Source organism: Bos javanicus, chromosome 7 (genome assembly GCF_032452875.1).
Source record: "Bos javanicus breed banteng chromosome 7, ARS-OSU_banteng_1.0, whole genome shotgun sequence".
Taxonomy (NCBI): Eukaryota; Metazoa; Chordata; class Mammalia; order Artiodactyla; family Bovidae; genus Bos; species Bos javanicus.
In genome coordinates, this window is record NC_083874.1 from 8,753,028 (window position 1) to 8,766,273 (window position 13,246).

The 13,246-nt window shown below is 38.0% G+C and overlaps 1 pseudogene; it reads left to right on the plus strand.

The window, feature by feature from the left end:
• Positions 1 to 10,338: 10,338 nt before the first annotated feature.
• LOC133251806 (olfactory receptor-like protein OLF4) lies at positions 10,339 to 11,296 on the plus strand (annotated as a pseudogene).
• Positions 11,297 to 13,246: the final 1,950 nt, after the last annotated feature.

The following is a 13,246-nucleotide window of genomic DNA, read 5'->3' on the forward strand; positions in this document are numbered from 1 at the left end:
CAGAGGCATGTTGATGTATGGCAGAACCAATACAATATTGTAAAGTAAAAAAAATAAAAAATGAAAAAAAAAAACACAAAAAAACACATATATCTTTCAAAGTTACATAAACATCCTTGGTGGAGGAGACTGAAACTGTGTATACTTGACTAACGCAGAACTACTTTTGTGATACTCAAACTGTGATCCACAGACCAAGACCTACAAGTTCATCAATACCTAAGAACTTGTTTGAAAGGCAGTTCCTGTGTCTGCGAGAGACCCAATGAACCATAATTTGCATTTGAACCACAAACCTTGATGATTTGTATGTATAATGAGCTTATTGGAGCTCTGGTCTAGAATAGGTTTTCTTACTGTTGGCATTTGGGGCAGGAACATTACTTCTTCGGGATTCTGTCCTGTGGGATATAGGAGATAAGTAGTAGCTTTTTCAGTTCAGTTCAGTCGCTCAGTCGTGTCTGATTTGTGACCCCATGTATCGCAGCACGCCAGGCCTCCCTGTCCATCACCAACTCCCGGAGTTCACCCAAACTCATGTGCATCGAGTCGGTGTTGCCATCCAACCATCTCATCCTCTGTTGTCCCCTTCTCCTCCTGCCCTCAATCCCTCCCAGCATCACGGTCTTTTCCAATGAGTCAGTTTTTCACATGAGGTGGCCAAAGTATTGGAGTTTCAGCTTTAGCATCAGTCCTTCCAGTGAACACCAAGTACTGATCTCCTAGGATGGACTGGTTGGATAAGGGACTCTCAGGAGTCTTCTCCAACACCACAGTTCAAAAGCATCAATTCTTCGGTGCTCAGCTTTCTTCACAGTCCAACTCTCACATCCATACATGACCACTGGAAAAACCATAGCCTTGACTAGACGGACCTTTGTTGGCAAAGTAATGTCTCTGCTTTTGAATACGCTATCTAGGTTGGTCATAACTTTCCTTCCAAGGAGTAAGCGTCTTTTAATTTCATGGCTGCAGTCACCATCTGCAGTGATTTTGGAGCCCCCAAAATAAAGTCTGACACTGTTTCCAATGTTTCCCCATCTAGTTCCCATGAAGTGATGGGGCCAGATGCCATGATCTCAGTTTTCTGAATGTTGAGCTTTAAGCCAATTTTTTCACTCTCCTCTTTCACTTTCATCAAGGGGCTTTTTAATTCCTCTTCACTTTCTGCCATAAGGGTGTCATCTGCATATCTGAGTTTATTGATATTTCTCCTGGCAATCTTGATTCCAGCTTGTGCTTCTTTTAGCCTAGTGTTTCTCATGATGTACTCTGCATATAAGTTAAATAAGCAGGGTGACAATATGCAGCCTTGATGTACTCCTTTTCCTATTTGGAACCAGTCTGTTGTTCCACGTCCAGTTCTAACTGTAGCTTCCTGGCATGCATATAGATTTCTCAAGAGGCTGATCAGGTGGTCTGGTACCTCTTTCATAATTTTCCACAGTTTATTGTGATCCACACAGTCAAAGTATCTTTTTGCTGCTGCTGCTAAGTCACTTCAGTCATGTCCAACTCTGTGCAACCCCATAGAAGGCAGCCCACTAGGCTCCCCGTCCCTGGGATTCTCCAGGCAAGAATACTGAAGTGGGTTGCCATTTCCTTCTCCAATCAAAGTATCTTTTTAGACATCACCAAATATCCCCAGCAGCAAAATCACCTTGGCTGAGAATCACTGCTCAGAGTGAGACCTGGAGGCATCATGACACACTCCAGTCAAGATTCCATCCCTTACTTTGTTTACACTTGTAATCAGAACACTGAGTCCCTCTGAATCCTATTTCTACACTGGAGAATGGAGTTCATAAAAGTATTGCTTCATAGAATACATTGTTGTAGAAATTAAATTTGACAGTCAGCTAAGCTAGTGGTGCATAACAATGTCTATATATGTCTTTCATAGTTACAAATATTTTATACTGAGGACTCTTAAATGACAGCTATTAACTCCTGATATGAGTAGGGAATCCTTATTGGCTTTGCAAAAACTTTCATGAAACCAAGGATTATAATATCCAAGTTTTATATTAAAGGAGAAAAGTTATCCCCTTTTGAAGAAGGGAATAGTCATATTCAGAGGTTTCAGGGGTTGTGTTCCCAACAAAAACCAAAGCTTTGAAGGCCCTGGGGACCTAGTTGAGGCAAATTATCCATATTATATTAATGAGATAATTTGAACTCAGGGATGTGATGAAGTCTTGGGAGGCTTAGCGCTTTGGAAGGAGGAGAGGTAAAGTCAAAGGAACTATAAAAACTGAATTCACCTAACTTATAATGCAGTCTCGTAGGAACAGAATCAGCAGGAAAAAAAAATTCTATCCAGATCAGTGTCTCTAAGGGAAATAGTGTACTTAGAAGCTGAATTAACAAGAGGAAAACATGCCTAATGGACTGACACAGGAAGCTGAAAACATTTCCTCTGCCACAGTCCCTCAGCCTGTGCCTCTTTGATTGCATAGGATGTGGTTATTTACTTTTGCAGTCCTACATCTGGCTGGGAGACTAATGCTTGATTTTTATCCTTTCCTGTTTTCTTGTTTGAGGATAAAACTTTGATCTGCCTTGTCAATTAATTAGGGAGAAATTTTGACCTTCACAGAAAAATCATCTACCCAGAGTTCCCAAGCAGGTGAGTCTGAGAGCCCCATAGACACTGGAGGGGAGGATTAGATGGGATGGAAGCCAGGAACGTGTACCTAAGGTCACCTGAGGACCAATTGAGCATAGCCCAGATGCAGAGGTCTGTGTGGTTGTTTGCTGCTCTTCATAATAATGCATTTATTTATGATGTAAAAAAAGTGACCATTGCACTTGGAAACAAGGATGTCGGTTTTGACAATTAAATCTGCTGGAAGCCCAATAGAAGAGGAAATGGGAGACACAGGATATTACCTGTGGTGGGACACACAGTGAAGTGACAGCATTTCTTTTTATTGTAAGATGGGGCATATTAGACTCGGTTTCTACATGCAGGAGAAAGATCTGTACCTAGGACTGTTTGCAAAGACATGCTTGCAATACTTGTGCAATAAACACACAAATTGCAGTACCTTCTCTCACGCTAGGTATTCATGTAAGGGGAAAAACTAAAAAACAAACTTAGTTACATAGGTGAAAAGATGTATGATAATGAGGTTAATTTTTTAATTATTATATTACCTGTGAGGTTGAATACAGTTGATGATTTGTTAGTCATTCAGTGTTTTTCTATTTAAACATGTCTCTACAATTCTTCTGTTTTATAAAGTGCTGTCACTCATTTTTTATTTTTAATTGAATCCTTTGAAAGAAGAAATTGTTTTTCCTTTTCTTTCTTTTTTTAAAAAATTTATTTATTTTAATTGGAGGCTAATTACTTTACAATATTGTATTGGTTTTGCCATACATCAACATGCATCTTCCACGAGTGTACACGTGTTCCCCATCCTGAACCCCCCTCCCATCTCCCTCCCCATACCATCCCTCTGGGTCATCCCAGTGCACCAGCCCCAAGCATACTGTATCCTGCATCCTGCATTGAACCTGGACTGGCGATTCATTTCTTATATGATATTATACATGTTTCAATGCCATCCTCCCAAATCATCCCACCCTCTCCCTCTCCCAGAGTCCAAAAGACTGTTCTATACATCTGTGTCTTTTTTGCTGTCTTGCTTACAGGGTTATTGTTACCATCTTTCTAAATTCCATATATATGCATTAGTATACTGTATTAATGTTTTTCTTTCTGGCTTACTTCACTCTGTATAATCAGCTCCAGTTTCATCCACCTCATTAGAACTGATTCAAATGTTTTCTTTTTAATGGCTGCGTAATATTCCACTGTGTAAATGTACCACAGCTTTCTTATTCATTCATCTGCTGATGGACATCTAGGTTGCTTCCATGTCCTGGCTATTATAAACAGTGCTGCGATGAACATTGGGGTACACGTGTCTCTTTCAATTCTGGTTTCCTTGGTGTTCATGCCCAGCAGTGGGATTGCTGGATCATAAGGCAGTTCTATTTCCAGTTTCTTAAGGAATCTCCACACTGTTCTCCATAGTGGCTGTACTACTTTGCATTCCCACCAACAGTGTAAGAGGGTTCCCTTTTCTCCACACCCTTTCCAGCATTTATTGCTTGTAGACTTTTGGATCACAGCCATTCTGACTGGCGTGAAATGGTACCTCATAGTGGTTTGGATTTGCATTTCTCTGATAATGAGTGATGTTAAGCATCTCTTCATGTGTTTGTTAACCATCTGTATGTCTTCTTTGGAGAAATGTCTATTTAGTTCTTTGGCCCATTTTTTGATTGGGTTATTTATTTTTCTGGAATTGAGCTTTAGGACGTGCTTGTATATTTTTGAGATTAGTTGTTTGTCAGTTGCTTCATTTTCTATTATTTTCTCCCATTCTAAAGGTTGTCTTTTCACCTTGCTTATAGTTTCTTTTGTTGTGCAGAAGCTTTTAAGTTTAATTAGGTCCTATTTGTTTATTTTTGCTTTTATTTCCAGTATTCTGGGAGGTGGGTCATAGAGGATCCTGCTGTGATTTATGTCGGAGAGTGTTTTGCCTATGTTCTCCTCTAAGAGTTTTATAGTTTCTGGTCTTACATTTAGATCTTTAATCCATTTTGAGTTTATTTTTGTGTATGGTGTTAGAACGTATTCTAGTTTCCTCCTTTTACAAGTGGTTGACCAGTTTTCCCAGTACCACTTGTTAAAGAGATTGTCTTTTCTCCATTGTATATTCTTTCTTTCTTTCTTTTTAAACAAAAGTTGAATGGCAAGTCGTTCTTTGTGTGTGTGTATATATATATACACACACACATTTGTGGGGATTGTATGTTGTTGTTGCTGTTTGGTCACCAAGTTAAGTCCAACTGTTTGCGACCCCATGAAATATAGCCTACCAGGCTCCTCTGTCCATGGGATTTCCCAGGTAAGAATACTGGAATGGGTTGCCATGCCCTCCTCCAGGGGATCTTCCTGACCCAGGTATCTAACCCAGGTCTTCTGCATTGGCAGGTTCATATTTTACCACTGAGCCACCAGGGAAACCTGGGAATTGTATAACAATTCATTTTTGGGGTCAAATTTGGGACCAATTTTTGTGTTAAATCTGTCAGTTTATGCTATAAAGTATTATGAACTATATATAGTCACCACACTGTACAGTACACCCCATTTGTTGCTTTATCATTGTCACTTTTCTTACTGAATGAATTCAGTTATCACTTTAATATTCTTGATGTTTCAATCCTTGTTGTAAACCAAAAAGGAAAGTGAGAGTTCTGCAGCATCCTTAGTGATATTAATAATAAGGCGAAGGCAATGGCACCGCACTCCAGTACTCTTGCCTAGAAAATCCCATGGAGGGAGGAGCCTGGTAGGCTGCAGTCCATGGGGTTGCTAGAGTCGGACACAACTGAGCGACTTCACTTTCACTTTTCACTTTCATGCATTGGAGAAGGAAATGGCAACCCACTCCAGTGTTCTTGCCTGGAGAATCCCGGGGACGGGAAGCCTGGTGGGCTGCCGTCTACGGGGTCACACAGAGTCGGACACGACTAAAGCGACGTAGCAGCAGCAGCAGCAGCACTTTATACATATTTACTCGTAGTTTTACGACTGTTATTTTTTATTGTTCCTTTTAGCCTTCTAATTAAATCTATTTGCAAAAGTTGCATCAGCTCTGGACATAATTTGAAAGACATTCTTCTTTACCATATTAAACATTGCCTTCACATTTTGGCAACCCACTCCAGTATTCTTGCCTGGAGAATCCTATGGATGGAGGAGCCTGACGGGCTGCAGTCCATGGGGTCGCTAAGAGTCGGACATGACTGAGCTACTTCGCTTTCACTTTTCACTTTCATGCACTGGAGAAGGAAATGGCAACCCACTCCATTGTTCTTGCCTAGAGAATCCCAGGGATGGTGGAGCCTGGTGGGCTGCCGTCTATGGGGTCGCACAGAGTTGGACACGACTGAAGCGACTTAGCAGCAGCAGCAGCATTTCAATATGAGATGAAATTACAAATTTGGTACTGCTCCGTATCCTCATTGTAGATGTCCTGTTATATTCTTTTGTTTCCCCATTTTGGCAATTTCAACATGAATTAGAGACCAATGCTGGTATCGTTAAATTCTTACTCTATGTTTTTATTAGTTAGTGGCAGATTTTCATTCAATTTTTTACCTACAGTTGTTCAGGAAGCAATGTATTTTACCTTATTTTGCTTCATAAGGTTAAGTATATTTATTATTCCATAAGTTTTTATTTATGGAATAAGTATTTTTATTCCATAAGTTTTTATTTATGGGATAAGTATTTTTTATTCCTTAAGTTTTTAGTTTCCTTTAAAAATACCCTTCTAAAATATGCACTTATACATATTCACATACTTTATACAAAGGTATAAATATAATCCTAAATACATCATTAAATTTTCTTTATGTTTTACTGATAAGTGGCCAGTATGTTTAATGTTTTTCTACAATTTATCCACTTTTGTCTATTTCTCAGCAACAACTCAGGGACTTGCTTCTAAACAACTAGTAATAATGCTGTATTAATAGTAATATCATTAATAGCATTAATGCTAGTAATAATAGCATTATTTCAATGTCCATATAATATTCCATGGCTGTGTGGCTGTGTGACTCATACATTTGATGGTCTGTATCATTGTTTAGCAATAAGGACTATCATATCACTGCTACAAAATTATTTTGAGATTGTTAATTTAACATTGCACTTCTTTTTTATTTTTTTTTTCTTGAGATTTCAGTTTGGTTTTATTTTTTTTCTTTTTTTAAAATTTTATTTTATTTAACTTTGCAATATTGTATTGGTTTTGCCATATATCAAAATGAATCTGCCACATTGCACTTCTAAACCAAGGATAACTGTCCCTCAGGGGATGTTGAGCAATATCAGTAGACATTTTTTGCTGTCACACTGATGAAGGGCAGGTGGTGGGCAAGGATGCTTCTAAGCATCCTACAATGTACAGGACAGACCCCACTACAGAGAAGGACCTGGCAGAGAATATCCAGTAGTACAGAGACGGAGGACCCTGAATTAAAGAATATTTGTGTTTCTATTATCGATAGCTGTCTTAGGTGGTTTCCATAATGTTCTCCATTTCATATCTCTGCCACAGAAATTAGAGTTCCCCTTATGTCTGTAATACTTGTTTAAAAGTTTCAACCAATACAATATTATAAAGTAATTAGCCTCTAATTAAAATAAATACATTTAATTAAAAAGAAGTTTCAACCTCAATCAACATTAAGTTTTTTCCCAGGCTGAAGGTTGTGAATTAGATATCTTCCTGTTTATTAAACTAGTACTCACTTTGAGCAAAGATTTGTATATTCAGTAAGCAAGTTATTTATTATTACCATACATCTACATAACTTTATGCCTTCTTCTCAACAGTTAACCATGTCCAAAGATTTTTTATGAAATATTGTTCTGCAATTGATTTTGGGGTGGGTATTTTTGACCATAAAATGTTTTAAACTTTTATATAGTTAAATTTGTTTTTCTTTTTACTTCTGATTTTCTCCCTTCATAAGAATAGTTTTCTCACCTGTAGATTTTATGTATGGTTTTATATGATCATCTGAAATGGACTGTTTGCTTTTACACTGGGGACTTTTGTCTTTTTTAAAAAGATGAATTAAATAGTAAACCACTTCATTTCCTTCCACATAGATGACCATTTATTCCAAATTTTTTTCAACAATCCAGCCTTTTCCAATCAAATTGAAGTACAAAAAGAAAATATTGGAGTACAATCTTCCCATACACTAGTGTTCATATCTAAGGGGATCTAATTCCTAATCATTCAACAAATATTAACAATACACATGCTATTTGCTAGAAATTCCTGGGTAGATTATATATTAGATTCTCTTGAGTCAAGGTATTTTCTAAATTAGTTATTAATTCATTATTAATTATTGTTTTGATTGTTCTGTTACTGCTAAAAACTGAATGGAACATCAAAAATTGATTAAAACATAATGGTTTTGATGTTCCATTTAGTTTTGTTTAATGCATTTATCTGAAATTACTCTTTTAACTGGTTTAACATTTTTGCCATTCTATTTCATAATTTATAATTTTCTTAATTGTGTTTTTAAAATAAATGCATATGTATTCATGTACATATGGGAAAATAAGAAGTAAACAAGGGAGCTGAAATCACTGATGCTTGGAATCTTGCATTATAGTGACAACATCACAGTATACTGAAATAAAAATGTCCTTAGGCTTAAATCTGGAGAAGGTAATGGCACCCCACTCCAGTACTCTTGCCTAGAAAGTTCCATGGACGGAGGAGCCTGGTAGGCTGCAGTCCATGGAGTCACTAGGAGTCGGACACGACTGAGCGACTTGACTTTCACTTTTCACTTTCATGCATTGGAGAAGGAAATGGCAACCCACTCCAGTGTTCTTGCCTGGAGAATCCCAGGGATGGCAGAGCCTGGTGGGCTGCCTTCTATGGGGTCGCACAGAGTTGGACACGACTGAAGCAACTTAGCAGCAGCAGCAGCAGGCTTAAATCATGTGAAGAAATTTATCCAGAATAAGAGAATGAATTTTCATGACCTAATGGACTCACAGAGTATGGTCTGGAAAAGTCCTTGCATGCTGTCCAAAGATCAGAACTAGAATTAGGATGTTCCCAGTGGATTTATGAAAAAAATTAAAAACATTTAGCCCAAGAATAACAAATAAAATATATCTCATAAAAAAAAAACAACAGAGATAAGGGCACTTTCCTGGCTCTCCAGTGGTCAGGACTTTGCCTTCCAGCGCATGGGCTGTGGGTTCAATCCCTGGTTGGGAAGGTAAGATCCCACATGTCTCACAGCTAAAGACCTAGAACATAAAACAGATGTAATATTGGAACACTTTTAATAAAGGCTAAAAATGGTCCACATCCAAAAAAAAAAAAAATTAAAAGAGAGACAGGGCAAATTGATAAGGTTTTTCACACCCTACAGATATCATTGCTTCTGTCTTTGGAAAAGAGATATTTTTCTTTCTGATCTTTCCTGGGTATCAAGGGATATAGCTGAAGTTGAAATGTTGCCAAATCAAGAACACCACATTGTCTCAGGGGCTATTTGAGCTTGTTAGATCTTTCCCCTTTATTTTATCTCTCTCTCTCTCTCTCCCATGCTTTTTATATTTATTTAAATATAGGGCAGAAAGTCATTGTAGCTAAAAGGAATCTCAACTGTATTATTCGCTCAGTAGCTTGTGAACTGGAATTTCTGGGTACTATTTAAACATCCTTTAGGAGAAAGATAATCTGATCTCACAAGCTTGAGGTGTCATCACCCATGGCTTAAGGAAGGTGGTGCTGGGTGAGAAATTCATACAGTAACACAGCCCAGGAGGCTATGGTGTGTGTGTATACTTGTGCCTTGTGGAGTGAGAGCAGTTGTTAAAGCAAAGGCAACTGCACCCACATATTAAGGTGACGTAATAAGGTGACAGAGGCCAAAACTCCATCAAAGATGGTACTAAGAAGATGATCTGATATAATTTACAGGATTTCTTTGCAGCTAAATCCATAAAGTTCTGGAAACAACATGGAAGGATGGATTCTCTATGGACTGAAGGTTCAGCTATAGCAGGGAAGCCACCTTGTTCCTTAGGATCCTTGACACCATCTCTAACCACTCCCCCTCCTGCTTGTTCCTTCACTCCACTGGCTTCCTTGCATTTGAACATGTGACCAGCTTCTTCCTTAGTTACTTTGCAGTGGCCGTTCTCTCTGCCAGACACACGCTTCTCCTGGTATCACGGTATTACCTTCTCTCTTTGCCTTGATGTATCTTCGTAGAACCCCTTGTTTGTAAGCCTTGCCTGAATACTTGGTACAAAATAATGTTCATACTACACTCTCCTTTGTACATGTTTTTGTTTTCTTCATAACACCTGTCACCTTATAACATATTCTATATTTATTTGAATATTATCTTTTACCACCCTTGGATTGTGAGAGATTTGTTTTTAAGTGTCTCTATTTATCCCCTATATGTACTTGAAACATGTTGACTAGCATAATGTTTCTCAAATGTGTAAAAGACTTTCTCATTAAAACTGTAAATGCATGAACTCCTTGGAAATGTTCTGAGAATGAGACAAAAGTATCTAATTAGAGGTGAAATGGAATATACCTTCAAGGAGAATTTATCTATATACAACTCATTAACATCAATTTCTTGTCAGCAAAATAGAAATTACAGAAGTTCAGCCATGTGTGTTACACCTGTTTGAAAATTATTCACGCTATTTTCTTTTTTCCCAGTAGTCATTTCCATCACATGGAATCAAGGAACAAGACACAAATTTCAGAATTTCTCCTTCTGGGACTTTCAGAGGAGCCAGCATTACAGCCCCTTATATTTGGGCTTTTCCTCTTCATGTACCTGATAACTGTGATTGGAAACCTGCTCATCATCCTGGCCATCAGCTCAGACCCCCACCTTCACACCCCCATGTACTTCTTCCTCTCTAACCTGTCTTTTGTAGACATCTGTTTTACATCCACCACCATCCCAAAGATGCTGTGGAACATCCAGACACAGAGCAAAGTCATCACCTATGAAGGCTGCATCATCCAGGTGTATTTTTACTTACTCTTTGCAGCATTAGATGACTTTCTCCTGACCGTGATGGCCTATGACCAGTATGTGGCTATCTGTCACCCCCTGCACCACACAGTCATCATGAACCCCCAGCTCTGTGGACTGCTGGTGCTGGTGTCCTGGATCGTGAGTGCCCTCTTTCCCCTGTTACACAGCTTAATGGTGTTGCGACTGTCCTTCTGCTCAGATTTGGAAATCCACCACTTTTTCTGTGAAATCACATGGCTGTTCTGACCCCTTTCTCAATAACATGATGATGTATTTTGGATCTGTAATTCTCAGGGATGTTCCCCTGGCTGGTATCCTTTACTCTTACACTAAAATAGTGTTCTCCATCTGTGGAATCTCATCAGCTCAGGGGCAGTATAAAGCATTCTCCACCTGTGCATCTCACCTCTCAGTTGTCTCCTTATTTTATTTTTCAGCCTTAGGAGTGTATCTTAGCTTCACTACTACCCACAGCTCACACAAGAGTGCTATAGTATCAGTGATGTACACTGTGGTCACACCCATGCTGAATCCCTTCATCTATAGTCTGAGAAATAAAGACATAAAAAGGGCTCTGAAAAGATTCGTTGGGATGGAAATGTTTGTAAAAGAGCTATTTGCCCTTGGGCTGAAAAACTGCCCATGATAGCAGGGTCAAAGCCTCATAGGGGGATATGTGATTCCTTGATTAGACTATGATAATAGCAATTGCTTCTTCAGTTTATAGCCTGGTATTTCCATTTCTTTGATTTCAACTTCTCTATATGATTTTAAAAGCATCCTTTCTTAATTTTTCTGTTCCTTATCATCTAAGATTTTTCTCTTGTTATTTTTCTACTCTTTCAAATTGATTCAAAACCATGTGTGAAACATATGTAAATTCCCATTTATCTCATGATGTTTCATACATGTCTTAAGAATAAATTCTTCTGAAATGATATACTTTATACTGAATAATTTTTCTTTCTTTTTGCTAAAAGAATAATCATGAACTGTGCTACTTCTGTGGGAAAAAACCTAACTTGGAAACCAAACCAATTACATAGTTTCATAGGAGAGTAAATGTGGAACTACAGTTATCATGCCTTAGTTTTTCATACCTTAGAGCATCACTACCATAATTGTTTTTTTTTGAAAATGTAGATGTTAACAGATAGTGTATTTCATAAATGGTCATCTGATTTTACTCCTTCACAGGGTACAATTCTTTATTTAACCTAGCGTCTACATTCTGTATAGGAGTTACTGGTAAAGCTGATCATCAAATGCATGTCTCTAATTGACATCTATGTGAAACAGAAATTTCAATAAAGACTTTGACATAATAAGACCTAGAGTCAGAGAGACCTTAAGTATGATGCAGCAAAAATTTGTGTCAGATTATATCTTTGCAAATTATTTTTTCACGATGTCCATTTACTTATTGAGGTATGTAATTTAGTATCTGTGTGTAAAGGGGTTTATTGTTGGGGCAAAAGAGTTTTTGGCATGATTATATCTTTCTGCTTGCAAACTTCCATTGTTGCTTACAAATAAATGGCTCCTTCCATTGCTCTAGTTGAAATATTTCCCCCATTCCATTTCTGTTATAATCAATGAAAGAGTGAATGAATAATATAAATATCATATTTATATGATATGCACGATATATATATAGTATTATATATATCCAAATTATGGCTCATTAGACCTTAAATTCCCTTCTAGTCCAGTGATAAATGGGCTTCTCTGATAGCTCATTTGGTAAAGAATCCTCCCACAAAACAGGAGACCCCAGTATGATTCCTGGGTCAGGAAGATTCACTGTAGAAGTGGATAGGCTACCCACTCCAGTGTTCTTGGGCTTCCTTTATGGCTCAGCTGGTAAAGAATCCACCTTCAATGCGGGAGACCTGGGTTGGGAAGATCCCCTGGAGAAGGGAAAGGCTACCACTCCAGCATTCTGGTCTGGAGAATTCCATGGACTGTACAGTCCATGGCATCACAAAGAGTCAGACTGAGTGACTTTCATGTTTTCACTTTCCTGTGATAAAGGTATATGTTCCTCACAAATAGGCATATCCTTTTAACCTTTCTTGCTTACCTACAAGGAAAACTAAATGGAATCCCTTTTAAAAAAATTGTATGACATAAACTTGAATAATAGAGAAGTCATGAATGCTATTCAGATATCATAACAATTGCCTAGAAATAAAGCAACATATTATTATAATTGTCTCAGTTCTGTTCACTTGGATTAGTGTATATCAATTAGCTGTTGCTACATAACAAGTCATCCTAAAAGCAAATTATTTAGTATAATGATTTTTTTATGTAATGAGTTTCTATGATGGGGAGTTGATCTGAGTTATGATTGTTTCCTCATGGATCTACTGACAGTCAGCTGTCAGACTCTGTTTTGTGTTTGAAAGGCTGCTCCATGATGGTGTGTTCAGCTACAGTGGTCTTCTGTCTTAAACTACCTTATGTCAATTTCTTCCTTTTATGTAAGTAGGTTAGTCTTTAGTTTATTGAGGATGGTGACTGCATGAGAGTTGGACCATAAAGAAGGCTGAGCATCAAAGAATTGATGCTTTCCAACTGTGGTGTTGAAGAA